Source organism: Microtus pennsylvanicus, chromosome 8 (genome assembly GCF_037038515.1).
Source record: "Microtus pennsylvanicus isolate mMicPen1 chromosome 8, mMicPen1.hap1, whole genome shotgun sequence".
Lineage (NCBI taxonomy): Eukaryota > Metazoa > Chordata > Mammalia > Rodentia > Cricetidae > Microtus > Microtus pennsylvanicus.
Genome location: NC_134586.1, coordinates 98,258,396 through 98,276,743, shown reverse-complemented (window position 1 = coordinate 98,276,743; position 18,348 = coordinate 98,258,396). Strand labels below are relative to the sequence as shown.

The following is an 18,348-nucleotide window of genomic DNA, read 5'->3' as shown; positions in this document are numbered from 1 at the left end:
AGAGGAGATCAGCAGTCGGGTGTCTTGATTTAAGGGTGAAAACAAAATACGGATCTAGTGCAGTCAAAGGGTTTCTTCGCCCACATCCTTCTCCTGGGAACCATGGGCTTGTGGATGCATACGGCCAGAGCTGTGAGCATATTGACATCGGTTCACCTTGGCTGAAGATGTGTGTCTTTATAGAGATAAATAGATCTATAAAGATAATTTTGCCCCTGGCCTTTGGAATCAATGGTGGGCATACAAAATTATCTCAGTAAAAGACGCAAGCAGTAGGCAGGCCCTGTTGGATGGATGTGTGGTGTGGTCTGCTACATAGAAGGAAAGAAAACAGGAAAAGCAGATGAGACCATGGGAAGAGAAAGGGCTAAGGTGTGGGAAATAAACAAAAGAGACGCTTTGGAGATGGTGACGTAAATCATGACTTAAAAATCATCATAGCCAGGCAGTAGTGGAGCACGCCTTTAAGCCCAGCACTCAGAAGGCAGAGGCAGGGGATCTCTGTGAGTCTGAGGCCGGCCTGGTCTACAAGAGCTAGTTCCAGGACTGGCTCCAAAGCAACATAGAGAAACCTTGTCTCGAAAAACCAAAAATAAATAAATAAATAAATAGATAAATAAATAAATAGCAGTGAGAGAAAATAGGATAAACTCCCACAGAGGTCCAGGGGGGCCTCTGAAAAGGTGACCTTTGAGTTGAACTGTGACCCTCCAGAAAGAACACTCTAGACTGGGGGCACAAGTCCAGTGTCTGCACAGTAGGTGTGAGCATGGTCTCTTCATGAACAAACAAGCAACAGGGGGTAGGGGTGATGTGGCGGGCAGCAAGCGGGCGGGCACAGAGTTGGAAAGAGAAGCTGCTCACATCACACAGCCATTTCAGGGCACAGGGAGATGTTGAATTTTTTTATTATTGCAGTGCAAAATCATTGAAGATTTTGAATCAAAGGATATTACACTCTGATGTGCATTTTTTCCCCAAAGGTCACTCTGGATATTTCTGAAGAAAGTTTGGAGGCCAAGACTGGATATAGGAAGATGGCCTGAGCACAAGAGACACGGAGAACAAGCCAAGAAAGAGCTGCAGTGGCGTGGCCCAGGGTAGTGACATTGGAAACTCTGAGGATGCTGAGCTGGGCAGACATGTTGGAAGTGAAGTTAATAAGAGCTGTGATTATAGCTGGTGTGGAGGATAAGGGCAATCATGAGGCCTGGGCCTCTGGGTGAAGGCTCCCGATAGACGGTAGAGCCGGGACATGCGTGAGTGCAGTGGGGCGAGCATTTCAGAGGAACACCGTGAGGTCCTGTTAACTCTGAAGTGGAATACAGATTTGAAGACATGGAGCTTCCTGCCAACCAGGAGCGATCTCCTTTAACCCATGTAGAGACTTGCTTCAGGCCATGACATTCGGCCTGCATTTTCAGGGAGAGCTGAAGTTGATACGGGAGACACTGCAAAAACTTCCTAAGTCAGTCGCACACTGAGAACACAGCCTGTTCTTAGGTCGAGGCTCTTTCTGCCACTCTGTACAAAAATGAGGAACAGAGCATGCACAAGATGCTCCTAAGAATCACAAATGTCTCTGATTCTCTCTGTGTGTCTATGTGTGTGTTGGATTCTTTTTGGAATTGGTTGCAGCCTCTTACTGGTTCTCTGATTAATAAGCTGAACTAAAACTTCATTTTTATTTACAGGCATCCTTTTGTATTTATATGGATCATGACTTTATAATCTTTTCAAAAACTGACTTTAACCTAAATATGTCAGTCTTTAATTATTAAATTTCAAATATAATTTTAAAATATTCCTTCAAGTTTTGAATCATTTTGAAAAGGAGGGACTTCAATGCCAGAGACCAACTTTGGAGCTTTAGAGATGTAAGTCAATTTGCCAGCAAATGAAGACTGAGCAGCTTTGGCCTTGAATGGTGTGCAGAAAGAGCAAGACCAATGTGGCATGCAAATCTCAATCTATGGGTGCTGAATTTCCCAGAACTGAATGCCTAACACTGGTTGCCACCTATCCCCCTATCTGCAGTCAGAGCCAAACACTTTGTCAGGGTAGAGGCACCCCATCCTGTTCAGGGAAGAATCGCTGGGGGGCCCTCCCAGACCCAAGGAACATTTTGCATTGAGTGTAAGCAAACTGCCTCTCCCCGTGGTGAGAAAGTGGTCATTGAAAGAGAGCTACCCACACCATAAGCGAAGCTGGGGGAAGACGGATGCAGACACGGAGAATTAGGGTCCGTCAGAAGGGCTAGAAGCCCAGCTAGCAAGTCAGCAGGCACTCACTAAGGGACATGTGTTGACTCGGATTCAATTCAAAGTGTGATGCTCACTGTGGCAGCACCCACACATTCCTGGGTTGGACTGCTATAGGCATAGTTTACCCGGGTACCTCCTCTGAATGTAGCCCAGTACTGAGCCCTGTTCCCGGTAAAACTCGGGAAGCCCATCTGTGGGACCTGAGAGAACCATATCTCTGAGTAGTCACCATGGGCCATCATCTGTCTCTGCAGGGACAGAGGACATGGGACCTCAACCACCAGTACACGGGCCACCATGGAGCTTTGCAGGACCATCTGTCTCCAAGAGTGACACTCAGAAGGAGCAAAGTACAACCATAACAGAGGGGCACTGAGCTACTTCCGTGCTATGGCTGAAACTTAAAAACGGCTGGACCTTTGTGCTGAGTGACCAACGCCCCTGCACAAGTGTGCGTTCACATCATAGAAGACCTTCAAGAGGGTGCTTTTGCAAGGGCAGACATGAGCAGAATGCATTTATTAGAAACATTAAAGTAATATTACCACATTTTTATCTCAAGTGGCTGAACCGGTTACACTAGTTTTCCTCTAATCAAATTTTGTATTACATTCTCACTGTACCTCGGGCAAGAAAAGTTAGAAAGCCAGAAATAGCAGCCACATTAAATATTCCAATCACCTTCCAGCTGCTTTAGCTGTAGCTTTGCCCTTCCTGAAGGACAGAGGAGACAAAGGGGGCAGTAATTAATTACCAGGGAAGACTGAGAAGCAGGGAAGATTTGGTCCAGGAACGGATCCTATCAGGTCAGAACTCCTAGTCTCTGAAACTCCCCGGAGCCTGAGACTCAGGCCACACCCAGGCAGTAAGACAGGACTCAGTGACATTCTAACTGTGACCCCCTAAAACAGGAAACAGCATACCAGTTCAGGATAGCGATGCTGAAGGTTCCCAGTGTCCACAGAGCTTCTGGGGCCAAATGGTAAGAGCGTGAAGAAACCTTTGCCAATTTCTATAAAGGTAGAAAGGAAACCGCATTAAGCCAGCCCTTCAGATAGGTGAGAGAGGAACTCAGGCAGAACCCCCAAAATAGACGTGGGTGGCACCCAGGGCAGCTTTCACTTCCACTAGACCTGGAGTTGCAGTTCCAGGTGGGCCCGGTGGTTATTGGAAGGGGCCCACCGTGGTGGCCTGGAGCTCAAGCTTCTCTGTCCATTCTAGGGCCACCTGCGACCGCAGTCAGGTTTGTAGAGGAAGTTCCAGAGCAGCCAGCAGCCAGAGTGAAACTGGCTGAAAGCAACCGGTTCTTCCCCACGCGGTCACCTGGTTCACGCGGACTCCGGGGCCAAGTTCCTTCTGTTTTCTCAGGAGCCTACCCAAGGGCTAGCTGGCCTCCAGCTCTCTACAACAGAAGAGAGTCCAGGACTCACCAGTTCAATCAGGAGGCCCGCATCTTCTTTACTTTCAAAGAATTTAGGGGTTAGTGAGATGGCTTTGAGGGAAAAGGTGATTGCTGCCTAACCCGACGACCTGAGTTCCATCCCCCAAGAATCAGGTAGTAGAAGAAAAGTACAAACTTCTGCAAACTGTTTTCTCATGTCCATACATACACATATCAACACACACATAAATAAATGTTATTTTTTAAAAAGAGCTTAGGATTATTGGCATATGTCTATAATTCCAGCAGTTAGATGGGAAGCTAAAACAGGAGGATCATGAGTTCAAGTCCAGTCTTGACTTTTCTGGGAGACCCTGTCACAAAAACAAAAGGATCCAAGTTTTTTTGAGGTCCGTAGAAAGAAAAGAAACAGAGTCACACATCAACGACAACACCTCATATGCTAAAATTTAAATTTTTCCCTTAGGTCCTTGTCTAGAGTAAAGAGTTTTAGATCTTTATCTGTCATAAATCTATCCAAACAGATGTTCTGTGAAGATGTCCTTATAAATGTTTGCTGGCGAGAAAAACCCTTCACAAAATTATCAGGAGAGATGGGCAGGAGGAGATGCAAGAGAAAAAAGGTCTCGGGGAGACAGCAGGGCGGCAGAATGGAGGAACTGCTTTCCCTAGGTGGATGGAGACATTAGTGAAGGGAAGGGGAGGCACCGCTGTGTTATGACAGAAGTGGGTGTTCCAAAGACATGTAACTTGATCCCTTGCCACCCTCACAGACGCCCAAGGATCAACAACCTAACCTTTCCGAATTCTCAGGAAAAAGAAGGATCTGAAATACAATCCTCTACAGAAACTTACATTTTTCCCTCAGACAACTGCTAAGATGAGAAGGCATAGGACTTGGAGGGGAGGCTATTCCAAAGGGGCAAAAATTGATGAGTAAGGAAGTCATTGCAACTTGACCCCTTTACCTGATTCAACCGATCCACTGTCCTAGAATGGAGCATTGAGGATGGGCGTGAGGGAGTCTCAAGTAAGCAGAGGCCCCAGATTCTGCTCAGACTCCAGGATGGTAGAGCCCCAGGTGCATCCTTGTCCATGGCCCCGCGGCCACAAAACAGCGACTGTCATGAATTCTGCTTGTGCCCCAGTAGCTGATGTTTGGATCCTTGCTGCTGAGCTTAGCTTTGCCAGCCCCCCTTTCACAGGTGAGAAGGCCAAAGCGGGCAGACCTCAGAGCAATTCCAGACTTAAAGCCATGCCTTGGGGAGACAGCAATCCTAAGGAGTGAGGAGCGAAGGTGCAGCCTGGAGGGAGGGTCATTTAAAGCCCTGCCTATTGGTCCTCTTCCCCTTCCCCTGTCTTGGAGGTTATACTTTCATGGCCCAGGGCATAATCGTTTATGGAGCTAGGACATTAAAGTAGGCTATAAGGTATATTTGGGGAAGACGATAGATGAATTTTTTAGGTAGGGAAAACAGCATTCTGCTGATTTGAAGGAGAGAATATAGAAGAGAAAAAGTTCTCCACGAAGTAGGTCTGGATTTGGCAGTCCCCACTGTTGGTATACACCTTGACATTGACTTTGAAGCCAGTAATAGAATAGATTATGTTAGACCCCGAAGAGAGCAGGGGCTATTGACACATGACTGGTGTGTACGGAGGGCTCTCTTGGAGTGTGCCCTCTCCCGGGGTGAGCCTACACAGAAAAGGGCTGCAAGGCAGACATGGCTCAAAGTACAAGGCTGAGACTTGTCACAGGTAAGCAAGATATCATGCCCGGGGACTCGGTTTCCTCACTGATCCAAGTCGCATTTTATGGGGCTGTGAACAGGATGTAAATTACAGCATCTACGGGCCTCACATGACATGGGTACTATTCCAAACTGGCACACATTAACTCTCTTAATCCACACACAGCACGGGTAAACCCTATCATAGACCCCATTTAATGGATCTGAAGTCCCCGTTACCTTCTGGGAGGAAGAACCTTGTCCACTGACTTACACGGGGGGGGGGGGGGGGGGGGGGGCTGCTTAGATTTTCTTCTAAAGTAGAAATTCATGACAATAAGACTACATCTCATCTACAATTGATCGGCAGCCTGTAGGAGATGCCCAAAAAGGATTGGTTGGTTTAGTATAGCTATTTGACATCCCGAAGAACCTAGAAGGAACCGAACAAGTTGATCATTTCTCTACAAGAAATTTATACTCGCCAAACAGAATCATTGAGTTGGCTCATAACCAAAATGAGAAAATTTGTAAATGCTTCCTTTGCAAAAGCCTTGTGTGCGCTGTAGTGACATCTGCAAGGCCATGGTGAGCTTCTGTGATGGTCTTGCTGTTCTGGGTGACACACCCTCAAGAGCAGCTTTTCCCTGAAGGACCAGCAGATATCTCAGGAGTCCCTCAGAAGCTGTGGACAGGAAGCCACCTTCAGAAGCAATGGTGCCTCAGAATCTACGGGTGCCTCAAACTGCCAAGCAAAGGTTTGCAGACACCAGCCCTCTCCCTCTGCCCCTTTCTCTATTCCCCTCTCTCTTCCTCCTTCTGTATCTCCTCCCCTCAGTCTGCAGAATCCTATAGCACACTCTCCAGGATCCCAGTATAAGAAGAAGCCACTCCACTGGTCACATGCTAAGACCAAAACTTCCAGACAGAGCCAGGAGACACTACAAGTTCATTTACTCAAGGGACACACTTCTTCACGCTGCTCTGGAAAAGGGAGAAGAGAAGGCAGCCTCAGCAGAACTCGGAACCTCAGGAGCCCAATGTCCCAGCTGCCAAAACCCGAATGTCCCAGTTCCATCTTGGTGTGAACAGCTTTCCCAAGAAAGGAACCCATCTTTGCTATCTTCTTGGAACATGCACTCCCATTTCCAAACCAGCCCATCCGCTTCCTTCCATCGGTATGGCTCTTGTTAGAGTTCTTTCAGGGTAAGAATGGCCCATTAAACACATGTCCCTCCACAGCTTTGCAATAGAACAGGAAATTGAAATGACCCGTGCTCTAGCTCAGAGGAGCGCTGAGCCAAAGGAGCCCCAAATTTTAAGCCCCCCTCATCCCCAACTGCCACTTAGGCTGGCATTATTGCATTACTGTTCAGCGGGATGTGTGCGGTGCTAGCCTCCACAGGGTTTTTATTGTCTGCCTTCCTAATTCTGTCCCACTATCACAAGACGGAGTGCAGCATCTCTGCGAAACCATTTGGTTTTAAGCTGTGAAATTTGTTTGCTGAAGTCAGCGCCACAGCATCAAGAATTCCAATAGCACAGGGTGTCCGAGATAAACAGTGCCACCAGCCTGTGGCGTTGGATAAGATTTATTTTGCAAACTCTGCCAACCCCCAAACAGAGCTTATGCCTGGGTAGCTACAGCTCCACTCTGTTAACAATGCTCATTTAGATTTAGATTTTGACACCGAAGGGGCCTTACATCTTCTTCATAAATATTAACAAAAGTTTGTTGAGGAGCATAAGCCCCAAAGCAGGAGGCAGCCAATTGACTGAGCCCAAAAGAAGAGCGGATGGTGATGCCCAGGGAGAGAGGCTCCTCTCTCCTGCCTGCATACTTTGTCCATTTGTTAAAACATTTCAGGTTAGCTCTCCCGGAATCAGAGTTTTGTTTTTAATAGTAACTATTTGATGGAATCTGATGTCTTCAGACCCTAAATCAGTGATGTTCCTGCTGACTGGAGATCATATTTACAGAATGCTACCCAGGCCTTTACATATGTTTATTTAAAAATAACAAGAAATGTGATCGCACCTCTGCAATCATCACAGGCCTATATTCCCTTCAGGGCGCTTGGATCCCATTAGCTAATATCTCCCACTAAACCTGCTTTTTAAAGGTTCCCCCAACTCCCCACAGCACCAAGCCTTTGTCATGTGAGGCCTTGGGGGGATACTGCAGATTCAAACTACAGCAGGCTCTGAAGTGTTAGCATGGCCCTGTCCTGCTAGATCTTATTAAAATGGGATAAGAGAAAGTCACCTAAAAGCAACCAAAAAAAAGTCTTCTGATGTGGGATTCCCCTTTGTATGCTGTGAATATGTTTTATTACCATTCGCTAGTGAATAAAGCTATTTTGGCCTATGGCAGGGCAGAATAGAGCAAGGCGGGAATTCCAAGCAGAGATAGAGGAGAGAGTAGGCAGAGTCAAAGAGATGCCATGTAACTGCCGAAGGAGACAGACACCCTGGAACCTTGCCAGTAATCACGAGTCTTGTGGTAAAACACAGACTAAAAGAAATGGGATAATTTAAGATGTAAGAGCTAGTTAGAAATGTGCTTAAGCTATTGACCAAACAGTGTTTTAATTAATATAATTTCTGCGTGATTATTTCAGGTTTGGGAGACCAGGAAACAAACAAGCAGTGGCCGTCTACAGTCTATAACACATAAGCTAATTTCATATGGAGCAATGCTTTCTCCTTTTGAAGAAAATGAGATTGAAAATGAACCCAGAGAGAGAATCAGTATCAAAGCAGATTGAAGAGAAAACACTTTAAAGATACAGCCATGAGAAAGTGAGGTGGTTCTGACTCAACTGTTTGTCCAGTTTCAGGTCCTTGAAAGTCCCCTAGCAAAGTCACAGTCCATGTGACCTCCTATCCTATGACCAGCCAGCCACACCCCCACCTTGCAGTGGCCAGTGTCACTCAGGTGAGGCCGCCACGCAGAGCGGAAAGTGTAACCTTCTGAGTTTGATGACGTGCATTATCGTGACCTCAGGTGAGTTGGCGATGCCGCCACACAGAGCAGAGAGCTCAGCCTTGTGGTCTCAGTGATATACCTTGCCGCCACCTCACTAGAGTAACCAGAAGTCATCACAGAAAGGAGAAAAAGGAACAGCGCTTGGCTCTTAGCAAATGCTAGGCGACAGGTGCCGTGACTTCAATAGCAATGGCATGGGGGAACGTGTGAGTTTCCTATTCAACCTTTTCTTTCTGCTCTGAAAACCCAAACACTAACATGAGAAGGGATGAGAAAGTAAGACTCATAGTGACCAGGATGTGAAACTCACTGCACAGGCAGCTCGCCTGCCGCCCTGACGGTAAGTGAAAGGACAGAAAGTCCAGCAACTTAAAAATTCTTCAAGGTTTCTCACAGTCTCCGAGGTCCTGGGATTGCAGTACGCAGATGCTGCGCCGGTGACAGGAAGCACAGTCCGTACATGCAGCTTGGTGATCTCTGATGCAGTAGGGGCTCTTTGGGGAGCGTGAAAATTTCCACAGCAGCTGGAGTCTCCAGTCCTGGTGGCATTGGGGAAAACACTTGTCAAAGCCATATCTGGAGCCAAAATTGCCCGCGTGCAAACAATTTTTTCCCTCTATTGTTAAGTGAAAATTCCATAAGAGAAAAAAAATTCTTGCATTGTGTCCAAGAGAAATGCATCTTTCCACTGAAAATATTGCCCTCGTGAGCTTGCCGGTCATATTTACACTGAAAATGAGTAACAAAACATGTGGTCTCCCCCCTCCCCCAGTTATCGGTTTACAGACTCATCTTCCACCTTTTACTGAGAACGGGAATACGCTGGAGGGATATCAGCGGTGGCAGATGCACTTCGCCTCTATGGATGATGGGGAGCCCTTCAGAGAGCACCCCACATCTGAGCCACCACAGCCTTCTCCTCTGTACGTGGCTCTCGTTAATGCTAAGAAGGCTCTTCCTCTGAACAGTGGCATGGGCTTCTGGCCCCACACATTTGCAGGATCTGGCCCAAATGGCTGAAAGAAGGCTGCTAATTTATCCTCTGGTTCAGGTCTCAGCTGCAGCTCCCGGCTTTGATCATAGCCAAAGCCCATATCGTCCTAAACGTCATGTGTGATCCTGGGGGTCTGGATCAGGGGAGGCTGGGAGGACCAAGAGGGGACAAGGAGGACAGTTAGGCCACCTGCTCCCCTCATTAACATGAGATGAAATGGCACAGCTGATTGGCCCAAGGAGAAGAGGGGGTGTAGTGGGACAGGGAAAGGAGGCTAGAGGTGTTCCCAAAGGGGCTCAAACTGCACCCCACCTGCTGCCTCTCATTAGCCTTGACTATGTACAAGGCACTGGACTTGGCTCTCAGAGGCGGAGCCCAGCACCCAAGGACTTGGGTCCAGTGGGAGACAGACACAGGGAGCTAGCTATTTCACATAATGTCCGGCAGACAGATGAGACAGCGTGATCGGGCAGGAGAAAAAGAACCATAGGATCACAGAGACAGGCTGTAGAGAGGCCGGCTCCCTCTGAAGGGAAGACTAGAAGACAAAGGTATCGACAGCCTTATTTTCCTTATTTGGATCCAAGTAGATGCATGTAGTTCACACCGTCTAGAACTCCAAGGTGCAAGGGAAAATGTATTTCTATGCATCCCTCAGTAGGAGATGTTCCCAGGGAAACTGAAATCCTCAAGGAGCCTTCAAGGTGAGAAAGGACTTCAACGTACCAAGATAGGAGGGGGCTCCTGACAGCCTTGGGAGCTGGACAAGGTAGCTCAGGCAGGTGCCCAGCTTTCTGCCTTTGGCAGCGGGCCTGAAGAAGGGGAGGCTTGCAGCTTGCAAGCAGCACATCTGGGGCGGTATCTAGGGCCCCCTTAGGACAGATGGGTCACCTTGAGATGCAGTGCCCTTTCTCTGCAGGTGTAGCCACCTGACAGGAAGAAGCTCCTCATGGAGAAGTACATGTGTCTTTAGCCATCAGACTACTAAAATCTTTGTCTCCCCAGAAATTGGATTTCCTTAGAAGTTTCACACTGGAGAAGGAAAGGAGTCTATTCTTGGTCCCAGCCAAAGAGGAAGCCTGTCTCTGAGAAAGAGATTCCATTCCATTCTGACAGCTTATCACACCGCGCTGTAAGAGAGACTGAAGCGGAGGTGCCTTGACCAGGACTGCTAACCCTTGTTCCATTTAAACACGAATTTCATCTGAGGACCCCAAAGATGGACCAAAGTCCAGTTGGGGGGGTCCATTGGATGTCTTTGCTCTTCTTTTCAAAGCAGCCACATTAAATAAATCCCATCTCTGCTTCTCTCTGTGACTTGACGCCATCTTCCTGTGAACACCAGGGTCCGCTGAGGCCTGCAATGGCTTCCTACTTTCCCAGAGACTCCTGATCTGTTAACAATGAATTAACCTGTGAGAGGATGGGCTAAGTGCCTGTGGTGGAGTATAAACAATGCCCGCAGCCATGGGGACAGCACACTGTCTCCTTCTCCGCCTTGGGTTTTGTTTCCACAGGACTCCCCAGCACATGCCACCTGCTGGCTCGTGAAGAGTAACCAGGCCTTGCTTGCTGGGTTCCCCTCGTTTTTACACCGGACTAACTTCGTTCTTGGGCTCATAAACAGGCCTTTGGAAGGTTCCCTTTCATTTCAATTTCTCCTGGTGATTCAAGACCATAACTGCCACTGAACAAACAGTCTGGTTTCACATGGAGAAAGGCAACCAATATTCCACTAAGAGAATTTCGGTGCTGGCAGTGAGAATAGCCAAACAAAGTTGATTAAGCATTGAGTAGTGAACACAGGGGACACAGACCCAGAACACCCCGGGTACTACCAGAGTTACACGGTACGGAATGAGACCTTCCTGTCGGGGTCTGGGGAAATCACACCATCAACCTGCAATAGACGACAATCTAAAGCAACAAGCCCACAGTTACTTCACAGTGGCAAAGGCGTGTGACCATGAGGGTCAGTCATGTTCCAGGGCTCCCGAGAGATTGGCGGACTTGGCCTTTGCCCATCCCTCCAAAGGTTACTACATCCCAATGCCTGCATCAGAGCAGGTGATGCATGGGAGACCCTGGGACAACTGCCGTGAGGTCCCCGGCTTTGGGAGATCCAGAAATAATCCCTGTGCGGGAGATTTTCCCACATGGCGGACAGGCCTGGTCTATCTCAAAGGCACAGAGGGGCACCCATGGTACCTGAGGAGGTCTTGGGAGCCCAGAAACCAAGGAGAGAGCTGGTTAGACTGGGCCTGAGGACAAGCTAATGGGCCTTTGGAATACATCCAAACCCAGAGTGCTGCTATACCACTCGACCCATGCTTTAGAAAAACCATGTTTAGACACTGGCACAAGCATTTTATCTTTTACCCCAGCACCCAAGAGGCAAAGACAGGCACATTTCTGCATTCAAGGCCAGCTCGAGCTACACGGTAAGACCATATTTCAAAATGAAACATATAAAAATGAAACAAAACATTTTTGTAAGTGGGGACAAATGATAAAGTTGAGAAAATATACTTCCTACTCTAAGTTTGCAGCCAAAAATCAAGAGGAAACAGAAAATGTATGAGTGTGTATACTCACATGTATACGTACATGTATCGTCATGAGTACACATTAGGGGTCTCTATAGGAACAGAACTGGTCGCATGGATAAACACTCTACATGGAGGTTGCAGATTGACTTACATGGTATGGTCTCGGCTAGAACAGTAGCTGTCTGCATACTGGACAAGACGCCGAGAACTCAGTAGCTGCTCAGCCCACAAACTGGATGACTTGGTTGTCCCAACCTGGGCTGAAGGGCTGGGAGATTCCTGGAGAGCCCTGGTTTTCAGCCCACATGAGAAAGCAATGGATTTAGTTCTGACATCAGTGAAGAGATGTCACTGCTGCCCGCAGCAATGGCAACAGTGGCAGCGACGGCGGCGACAGGGTAGATGAACTCACCAGCAAGATATTATGGCAATGAGGCCAAAATCAGAACGTTTTCTCCAGGACCTCTCTCTCTCTAGGCTGGCAATGAGAGGCCGCCCATACTCAGGGTGGGCCATCCACTTCAAAGAGCGTGATCAAGAAAAGTCCTTGCAGGCTGTCCAGCAGGGTGTCTCTTAGCTGCTTTTAGATCCAGTCACTGACTACCATGGCTACACATGTATATGTATATGTGTACATATATATGTGTGTGCATCTATGTGTATGCATATATTGTGTACATGTTTATATGTAAATGTGTGTGCGTGAATGCATATGTAAATATGTGTGCTTGTATGTGCATGTAAATGTGTATCACACATCTCTGCATATGTATGTCTGCAGATATACATCTATGAGTATGTAAATGGATGTGTATATGTACATCTATGTGTATATATGCGTGCACATCTATGTGCCTGTATATGTGTATGTGTACATGTATGTGCATATAAATGTTTGTGTGTATGTATACATCTATGTGTGTTATATATGCATATGTACATGTATATTCATGTAATTGTGTATGTGTGTATGTGCGTATGCATATGTGCATTTTCATGTATACATATGCATATATGTGTATGTGTGTACATTTATGAGCCATGGGCTAAGGCTTTGGTCGCTCTACCACAAATGACTTTGGAGTTAATAGGACGCTTCCTCTCCCAGGACCAGCAGTAACAAGCAGCCACTGTGTGCAGAAGGTGGACAAAAGCTCCAGCTTTTCAGAACATTTCTGAGCAAAGGTGTCAGGGGTGGGCCCTATGTAGATGAGCACATAAGGTCTGGTCCGATCCAACCATATGGTGAGAAACAAGTTATTAATACTATCCGGACAGCCCAGTGCAAATCACACTGCCAGGCTCTAGGTAAGGGAGGCACCTGTGGGGAAAAGCAGATTATGTGGGAAGAGCCTAGAAGTTATAAATACCAAGGCTTTGTCAGACATTACCCTCCCCACAATAATTCGTAGACTTTTCCCAGTCCTAGTCACAGAGACTCCCTTAGCTGCTGGCTTGCTAGCTTAATATAGGGTCTCACATAGTGCAGACTGGCCTCAAGCTGTAGCTGGGGCTGGCCTTGAATCCCTAATCCTCTTGCCTTTTGCCTCCTGAGTGCTTCCCAGCGGTCAGGTCACAACCACGTGCCACCACACCCAGTTCCTCACACGGGTATTTGCTATCAGCCAGAGCAAGCGATGGCAAGGGGAAGGAACCGTCAGAGAAGCGGGCCAGAGCACTTGTGAAACTCTTTCAACACGCCAGCACACTCTGCAAACAGGAAACTTTCAGCGAGCAGCATGCTCGCTGCCTGTGGGTGCAGCTAGGCTACTCAAAAGCACCTCCCACATAGACCTGCTGCGCCCCACTTTCCACCCTTGAAACAGAGACCAGGAAAGTGAAGCCCAGAGGTTACTGTGTGACAAAAGTCATATGAGTCCTGCTGGGGTGGTTTCTGAAGGAGCGACCAGAAAGAGAACAAAATGCATCCACTCTGCTGAGAAATGTCATCAGGGTCTACAGGACTTCTCTGGTGTGGTGGCCACCTCAAGGGAAGGCCACTGAGGGGGGCTGCTTTGGATAAAACCTCCCTGAGGAATCAGAAATCAGTATGGCCAACATTTAAAAACAAGCAGATTCATCCAAACTGCCTAGGCTCCCACAAAGCCAGTACATGCAGTAGGATCAAAAACCCGTTGCCATTGTTCTTGACTTCTCAGTAGTCCTCATTGTCCGCTATGTTCAGCGAGTCGGGTTTTATCCCAGGCTTTTTCAGACCCAGGCCAGCTGGCCTTGGTGAGTTCCCGATAGAACATCCCCATTGTCTCAGTGTATGGGTGCACCCCTCGCGGTCCTGAGTTCCTTGCTCGTGCTCTCTCTCCTTCTGCTCCTGATTTGGACCTTGAGATTTCTGTCCGGTGCTCCAATGTGGGTCTCTGTCTCTGTCTCCTTTCATCGCCTGATACTAGGCAGTTTGGATGCTCACCTTACTAGACCTGGATGGAGGTGGGTGGTCCTTGGACTTCCCACAGGGCAGAGAACCCTGATAGCTCTTTGGGCTGACGAGGGAGGGGGACTTGGTTGGGGGAGGAAGAGGGAAATGGGAAGCGTTGGCGGGGAAGAGACAGAAATCTTTAATAAATAAATAAACGGGGAAAAAATTGAAAAATAAAACAGATTCAATAAATAGCACCAGAGGAAAACAAACTAAAAAGTTTCCTGCAACAACTTCTCTTCTGGGACCAAATTTTCCCTCCTCCTGTATCCAAAGGAAACGTGTGTGTGTGTGTGTGTGTGTGTGTGTGTGTGTGTATGCCTGAAAACCTAAAAGAGGAAGACAGTGAAGTCAGGGAGATGGCTCTGTGGGTAAAGGTTTGTCACGCAAGCGTGGGGTTCTGAATTCAATCCCCAATACCCACACAAAACTAGCCACGCCTGTAATCCTAGCACTGGGGAGGTAGAGACAAGGAAATCCCTGGTCCAGCTGAATCAACATCCTCAGACAGGGACACCAAGCAAAGAGCAGATTGTTGGAAGCAGCCAGGTTTGCCCGCTTTCAGAATGTGCACCTAGATGTGTGGCCAGTAAAGGAGACATGAGTTCCGTTTCCACTCACTGTCCCCACGAAGTCCCTTAGTCCCTAAAAGATTGCCTTCCCCACACACAGTTCCCATCTGACAGAGAGACCCTGTCAGAGCGAAAGACTGCAACATTGTATCAACCTTGAAAAACACTGCTTTGGAATATTTCACACTAGGCTCACTTTTACCCAGCAACCCCCCCCCCCCCCCCCCCATGCAGCAATTGAAACTGACCACAGCATCAGTGGGAGTCCCAGTTCAGTCTCTGTTGTGATAGGCAACTGTGGCCAAACAAAGCTTAGGAAGGAAAGGGTTTATTTCAGTTTATAGCTTCTAATTCGTCATTAAGAGAAGTCGAGACAGGAACCTAGAAGCCAGAACTGTAGCAGGGACCTGCTTGCTGGCTTGCTCACTATGGCTCCCTCATCCACCTCTCTTATATTAGCCAGGATCACCTGCCCAGGCATGGCATCGCGCATGGTGGACTAAGCCTTTCTGTATTAATACTTAATTAAGGAAATGCCCCCACGGGCATGCCCAAAGGCCAGTCTGATGAAGGCAATTCCTCAATGGAGAGGGCATGGCACTTCCCGGACACTAGATTGTATCAAGCTGACAAAACAGTAGAGTAGGGGAGCATTCAGGTACATCAGACATCACTTGGACACAACCCTGGCACTCACTCGCAGATTATTACAGGAAATAGCCATTGTTGACTATGTAGTAACTAGAGCTCCCTATAGACACCGTTTCTCACATGCTTGTGTTCCTTGTTACGGTCTAATACTCACTTCAGAGATGAGTGGTTCCCTGGGTTGTTGCAAATGGGAGTCAGCTTGTTCTATCTGAAGCTGGAAAAGTCCTCTGTCTAGTAAACATTAAAAATTGACTTTTAAACTGTTTTCTGTGAGCCCTCAGCAAGAAGAAGGCTGGAGCTACTTCCGCTGCAGGAACTAAACGGCTTCCAGTCATGTTTCCTCAATGCCCCATTCACGCTCTACAGAATGGAGGAGCTTCAAGAAGGAGGGAGGGAAGCGAGGACTACCACACAGAATGACTGAATCCTCACTCCAGAGTATGCCATGCTCTGTGTGTGCCCCTAGGGCTCAAGTGTTGGTGACTTAACCTTCAATGTCACGGGACTGGTTGGGTGTGAGAGGTCGGTTGGGATCTCCAAGAAATGATCAGGTGAAAAGTCTCTGCCCCAGTTAGCAGCAGAATGCCTTTGTCATAGTAAGTAAACCAATTTGTTAGTGTGTCTAACAGAAGAGCAATGTGGACTCCTTCCTGTCCCCCCAGCATCTGCCCAGGCACGAGTAAACCTCACCAGATGTGGTTCCTGACTTGGACTTCACAGCCTCCGAAACGGCAGTTCAAATATACTGCTGTGTGTTAGAGATGTCCCATTCTCTGGGCTTCTATTAGAGCAGCACAGAATCCAGGTGAACAAAAGCTCAGAGGCAAGGAAGAGGGCAAATGAAACCTGAGCTCAGCAGACTGCTTCAGACCCAGCGCCCTCCCAGGACTCTGAAGACATGGTTTTGCTGGACCTGATGGCCCTGCCTGCCTCTGCTTCCTGCAGCCACCTCAGTCTCCTTTTCATATTCCAACACAGCATCAGCACCCCTGCCCCCCTACCTAGTCGCGGTTCCCCTGTGCCATGACACAGGGCTCTTCCCATAATCCTATGCTCCTAAACTGTACACATTTTGAGGGCAGATGCCCAGCCTATACTTCTGGAAGCTGCCAGCAGCTTGCAAGGAACTGGGCACAAAATAAGCTCTCGACAGAGATTTGAGGAATGAATGTGTGAATGTGTGAATGTGTGAATGAATGAATGAATGAATGAATGAATGAATGAATGAATGATGGAACAAATGGACAGACCGAGTCCCATATTCATTCCAATATTAATTCCTTCCTCTTTGTGAAGCCCACCCAGCTTTCAAATAACCAGTTGATCCTATCTCTGAGTGTATAACCTCGGTGAGTGTGGGCATCACTGTCAGATACCAGCATCACCAAGAGGCTGCCAAGTGTTTCTGTTCTCCCAAAGCGGCAGGTTCGTCCCTGAATAAATGTGAAAGCATTTGGTTCTGGGATGCCATGGACAAGCTCTCTGTCACAGCGTAGCACACAGAAGTGCATCCTGTGCTCTCAACCGACACCTTGTCTTTAAGCCATCTACCGGGACTCTCTATGGCTGTGTTTCCTATGGGACTACATTTGTCTTCTGGAAGGAAAATTCTTAATTTTGTCAATAACAAGGGCAGAAAAGATCACTGGTGTTGCTGTTGTTCTTGGGGTGAGCATCCATCAGAACCCTTCGAGATACTGCATGCATTTTTAGCCACTTCAAATGAGTGGGGCAGGCACATACAAGGAAGCACTCCGTCCTCCTCCTCCTCCTCCTCGTCCTCCTTTTTCTCGTCTTCCTCCTCCTCCTCCTTCTTCTTCTTCCTCCACCTCCTCCTCCTCCTTCTTCTTCCTCCACCTCCTCCTCCTCCTTCTTCTTCCTCCACCTCCTCCTCCTCCTTCTTCTTCCTCTCCTCTCTCTCTCTCTCTCTCTCTCTCTCTCTCTCTCTCTCTCTCTCCTGTTTTCCCTTGTCTGACCCACTTCATTGGCTGGACCTCCTTCTTCTCTGACATCTGTTTCTTTATTGTTACTCTCACTGATCCATCCGTACACCAATCTGAAAATCTTGTTTTATTAATGAACGAGTGGACTTTTAACCTCTACAGCTTCCTGTGCCATTTCATTTCCAAGGTTTGGTCTGCTTCTTAATCTTGGATAAATCCTAACTTCCCATATTCCGACTCAAGTTGATTCTGACCTATGTGACAAGAAAACATGTCCTTGAAAACCCACCAGCGTGCATTCTGGACATGCAGGGAGCGGGATCAGGCTCTGTCCATGGTGTGTGGTGCTGCCACCACCAAGAGATGACTGGTCTCACGCTCCCACCACCTGCTCCCCTCCCCAGAGCCCCAAACACAAAAAAGACCTGAATGCCAGCTGAAACGAAGAGGCTCTGATGGCCACCAAATGTCCGTGGTGACCACTATCTCTCCAACAGGCCCTTGATCAAATCCAAATTCTGGACTCACTTTAGAGATGAGAACGCTGAGCAGGGAAATGGGGGAAGACAAGGTACCTGTGTATGGGAAGAGGCATTGAGTTCACGGCATCCAACGTGACTTTGAATTCTGGATTTCCTAACTGTTGGCTGTGGGACTTGGGAGAGGGAGTGCAACCAACAACAGTATCAGTTATTCGGGTGTAAAAGAGCAATAATAACAATAACAGCAGCAAACATCTACCCACAGGAATGTGTGTATGCAAAGATGAAGATCTCACGACATGTCCCCAGGGCCTAGCACACAACCCACTATGCAGATA

General features: G+C 47.8%; 2 long non-coding RNA genes across 3 annotated transcripts in view; both read right to left on the bottom strand.

Annotated features, from left to right (window-relative positions):
* The window catches only part of LOC142856543 (uncharacterized), an 81,177-nt gene extending 77,628 nt beyond the window's left edge, over window positions 1–3,549 (bottom strand). For both annotated transcript variants that reach the window (XR_012911657.1, XR_012911656.1), the window contains exons 1-2: window positions 3,398–3,549; window positions 3,188–3,276 (exon numbers count right to left, since the gene is read on the bottom strand). This is a non-coding gene — a long non-coding RNA (uncharacterized LOC142856543). The remainder of the gene's footprint in view (window positions 1–3,187; window positions 3,277–3,397) is intronic.
* Window positions 3,550–8,788: 5,239 nt separating this feature from the next.
* The window catches only part of LOC142856542 (uncharacterized), a 62,240-nt gene continuing 52,680 nt past the window's right edge, over window positions 8,789–18,348 (bottom strand). The window contains exon 3 of the long non-coding RNA XR_012911655.1: window positions 8,789–8,924. This is a non-coding gene — a long non-coding RNA (uncharacterized LOC142856542). The remainder of the gene's footprint in view (window positions 8,925–18,348) is intronic.